The sequence below is a fragment of the Suricata suricatta genome, chromosome 14 (assembly GCF_006229205.1).
Source record: "Suricata suricatta isolate VVHF042 chromosome 14, meerkat_22Aug2017_6uvM2_HiC, whole genome shotgun sequence".
Classification (NCBI taxonomy): domain Eukaryota; kingdom Metazoa; phylum Chordata; class Mammalia; order Carnivora; family Herpestidae; genus Suricata; species Suricata suricatta.
The window spans coordinates 50,976,844-50,981,584 of record NC_043713.1 but is presented as its reverse complement, the minus strand read 5'-3'; the positions used below and the strand labels follow the sequence as shown (position 1 = coordinate 50,981,584).

The following is a 4,741-nucleotide window of genomic DNA, read 5'->3' as shown; positions in this document are numbered from 1 at the left end:
CAGATACTCAGCATATGTGGGGTTACTCAGGAAGATGGCTCCAGATAAAGAAATTAAGGATCTGATCTTAGTCATACAAGCTACGTGTGCTTGCCAGAGTATTCTGAAGACCTGAAAGTCATTTTCAGAATATTAGTGCTTATTATTTATATTTGTATTTTTTTGGTATTTGAGTTTGGATTGAGTCATTCCAAATGAGTACTTTTGGCCTACTCATGGTCCTTAGCTAAAAGAACCCTTCTAGAGATCATTACATTTTTTTTGTTATATAAATGAACCCATTTATTATAGGCTGGCTTCAAATGGTGGGGCTTCCACTGGTCTTTCAACTCCTTCAGTCTTCTGATGGCCGACTTCACTGTGGCAGCAGAAGTGGTATTATTAGGTCCAGGCACCACTGGTTATGGTTTTCATGCAGGAATCACAATGCTAGATCGCCACAGATTGTCTTTTCATCTTGATTTTGCTACAGAAGGAGCAAGTGTACTTGGTGTGCTGGGTTATTTCAATCTTCTTCACTATTTTCCTGAGGGAGGGACCATAATGGGCCCTGTATTTACCAATGATTCTGACCTTCTTGGCATGTTTAGCCATGTTGCCACAACCTAGATCTGAGCCCAGAGAGGATGGGATTATTATATTTAGATATCTGGATTGGGTGGACTCTGTTTCTGACAATTGTGGAGATTCTGACTTTCAGTGAATACTGTATTAGCAGGGCTGATTTCTGTTTCAGTAGCAATTTATAGTTCATATCCTCTGAGAGATACTGGTTAGAGTCCTTTCTTTAGACACATTGCTTCTGAAATTATGTGCTTTTATAGCCTTAGGTTTTATTGTAATCTCTGCTGCATAATGCATACAAATGTTTATGAACATTCTTATAAACATTTTAATATTCTTGTAAAGGTGATTTTCCAGAGCTATAAGGATACAGATTAATCTGTCTTTCTAGCATGTGCGGGTGCACACACACATGCACAGGAAAGAAAATGAACTCCTTTGGACAAGAGATCATGGTAACACACAAGCTCATGTGCTAGACAGCCTATACACAAATCTTCTTTTCCCTTTATCAGTACCTAACTGAAACTGCCATTGAGTTAGTTCTTCTACCCAGGTGACTCACTGCCCAGTGGTGACACAAATTTGACTGTGTTACTCATCTTCATAAAGCCTTTAGTGACCTGTGGGTTGCAGCTGAAAGTCCATCATGGACATATGCCATGGATTTCATTTTTTGGCATTTCTGCCTCACAATTTATGCTTTAGTGGCAACATACTGCTTCTGGTTTCTTGCACACATCACAGTTTATTGCACCCTTTTTCAGGCTTATCCTCTTCCCTTTAGAATATCTTCATTTCATTTCCCCCTGACTATTCAAATTAGTGCACCTCTTTTAGCAAGCCCTTTAAGATAATGTCTCTATCTTATTCTTTCTCACCTCCAATCAGGCCTTATCTTCTCAACTGTGTGGGTGAGGTGACCCTCTTAATTCTCACTGCACTCAATGCAGATCACTATGGAACACATTTTATTTGTTTATTTGTCTGTCTCCTTCAATGGACTCCCAAGTTCCTTGAAGACAAAAGTTTTTTTTCTATTTTTTATTAACCTTTGGGCTTCTCCATTGTCTAGCTCAATGCATGATATCTAGCAGCTGAAATAAGTTTTAACTATTTTATTTGAAATATTATCATTAAAAAACAGCAGTCTTAAGAACTAGCAGAGCTAGTTATGACAGGACACATATTCTAGTCTAGTGTTGAAGTCTCATGAGAATGATAACTTTGATCTGGTTTAATTTCCATTCAGGTATGTCTACTACCAATTGGCAAACATGCAGTATAAGAAAGCAAGAAATAAAGAGGCGGAATGGATGGTTCTCACATACATTCTCAGGTTTGCAATACCTCAGGTATTTTAATACCTCACTATCTCCTTTGTTCTTCAAGGAACTGTGCTTAGGGGCACCTAGGTGGCTCAGTCAGTTAAACGTCCAACTCTTGATCTTGGCTCAGGTAATGATGCCACAGTTCGTGAGTTCGAGCTTTGTGCTGACAGCGTGAAGCCTGCTTAGGATTCTCTTTCTATGCCCCTCCCTCTTTACCACTATAAACTTCCCTTTTAGAACTGCATTTACTCCATCTCAAAGACTTTGGAACATTGTGTTTCCATTTTCATTTGTCTCCAGGTAATTTTTGTTTTCCTCTTTGATTTCTTTGTTGACCCCTTGGGTGTTTAGTAGCACATTTTAGCCTCCATGTGGTTGTGTTTTTGTAGGTTTTTTTTTTTCTTGTGATTGATTTCTAGTTTCATACTTTTCTGGCTGGAAACGATATTTGATATGATTATAGTCTTTTAAAAGTTTTTGAGACTTGTTTGTGACTTAGCAAGTGATCTATCTTGGAGGATGTTTCCTGTCCATTTTAGAGGAATTTGTAAACTGCTGCTTTTGGTTGCAATGTCCTCTATATATCTATTAAGTCTGTCTGGCTTAATGTGTCATTTAAACCTGGTGTTTCTTTATTAGTTTTCTGTTTGGATGATCTATCCGATGTAAACGAGCTGTTAAAGTCCCCTATGATCATTGTATTACTTTCAATTTCTCCCTTTGTGTCAGTCAATATTTGCTTATATTTAGGTGGTCCTGTGTTGCATATATATTATTATACCCTCTTGTTGGATTGAGTCCTTTATCTATGTAGTGCCCTTCTTTGTGTCTTGTTATGGGCTTTTTAAAAGTCTATTTTATCTGATATAATAATTGCTATTCTAGTTTTCTTTCCATTTCCATTTGCATGAATATTTTTTTCCATCCTTTCACCTATGGTCTGTGTGTCTGTAGGTGAAGTGAATTTCTTTAAGGCAGCATACAGATAAATTTTTTTTTCCTTTTTAAAAATCCATTTAGCCACCTGTATCTTTTGATAAGAGAATTTAGTGTGTTTACATTGAGGTGATTATTGATAGATATATACTTTTTGCCATTTTGTTAATAGTTTTATGGTTGTTTTTGTAGTTCTTCTCTGTTTATTTTTCTCTCTTTTTCTTCCCTTGTGATTTTATGACTTTCTTTAGTGTTATGGTTGGATTTCTTTCTCTGTTTTTTGTTTTTTTGTAATGTATCTATTATAGGTTTTTGGTTTGTGGTTACCATGACGTTTACAGATAATAATCTATGTATATAGTAGTCATTTTAAGTTGATGGTCACCTAACTTTGAATGCATTCTAAGTGCAATACCTTTTTACTCCCCCTTCACCATGTTTTATGCTTTTGATATTATATTTTATATATGTTTATTTCATTTATTTCTTATCTACTTTTTATAGATATAGTTGATTTTACTACTGTTGTCTTTTACCCTTCATACTAGCTTTGTAAGTGATTGATCCTCTACCTTAACTAAACTTTCTTTTATCTGTAACGTTTTTTATTTTATGATTTTCTACTTCTAGTTATGGCCTTTTCTCTTCCACCTAAAGAAGTTCCTTTGATATTTATATAAGACTGGGTTAGTGGTGATGAACTCTTTTCCTTTGGTTTGTACGGGAAATTCCTTATCTCTCTTTCAATCCTGAATAAGAACCTTACTGTATATTCTTGGTGGTAGGTTTTTTTTTTTTTCCAGCACTTTGAATATATAGTGCCATTTCTTCTGGCCTGCAAAGTTTATGCTGAAATATCAGCTGATTGTCTAATGGTGGTTCTATGTATGTAATTAGTTGCTTTTCTCTTGCTTCTTTTAAAATTCTCTACTTATCCTTAAATTTTGATATTTTAGTTACGTGTATCAGTGTGAATCTCTTTGAGTCCACCTTGTTTGGTGCTCTCCATGCTTCCTGGACCTGGATATCTCTTTCCTTTCCCAAGTTTGGGAAGCTTTCTGCTATTATTTCTTCAAATAAATTTTATGCCCCTCCTCTCTCTTCTTCTAGGATGCCTATAAGGCAAATGTAACTATTCTTGATGCTGTACCAGATGTCCCTTAAACTATCTTCAGTTTTTAAATTTCTTTTTTCTTTTTCTTTATTTCTCTCATTCCTTTCTTTACTTTTCATTTCATTTTGTGTCATTTCATTTCGTTTCTGTTCAGAATTTCCCCTCTAACTTGCCTTCCAGATTGCTAATTTGTTCTGCATCATCTAATCTGGTATTGAATCCCTCTGGTGTATTTTTCATTGCAGTTATTGTATTCTTTAGCTATGATTATTCTTTCAAAAATGTTTTCTGTTTTTTTTGTTGAAGTTCTCACTATATTTATCTGTTTTTCTCCTGAGTTCAGTGAGCATCTTCATGATCATTACTTTGAACTTTTTATCAGGTAGATTACTAATCTCCATTTTGTTTTGTTCTTATTTTGAAGTTTTGTCTTGTTCTTTTGTTTGGAATATATTTCTCTGTCTTGTCACTTTGCTTGGATCTCTGTTTCTATGTACTAGCTATGTCAGCATTGTCTCTTAGTCTTGAATGAGTGGTTTTATGTCGAAGGTGTAGTGTGGGCTCCAGAAGTACAATCCTCTGGTGACTGGAATCTGGTGCTTCAGGGCTAGGTCTTCTGTGGGCTGCATGCACCCTCCTGTTGTGGCTGAGCTGTGACTATTGTGGGCATGCTGATGGGTGAGGCTAGCCCCTAGAATGGCTGGCTGTGATGCTTAACCAATTGTTGCAGTGTACCAGTGGATGGGGGTGGCTTCCCCAGGAACCATGTTATGGGGATGCTGGTCTTAGCTGAAGC

General features: G+C 36.3%; 1 pseudogene; it reads right to left on the bottom strand.

Moving 5' to 3' along the window:
* Positions 1-209: 209 nt before the first annotated feature.
* Positions 210-594, bottom strand: LOC115277433 (annotated as a pseudogene).
* Between the last annotated feature and the right edge of the window lie 4,147 nt (positions 595-4,741).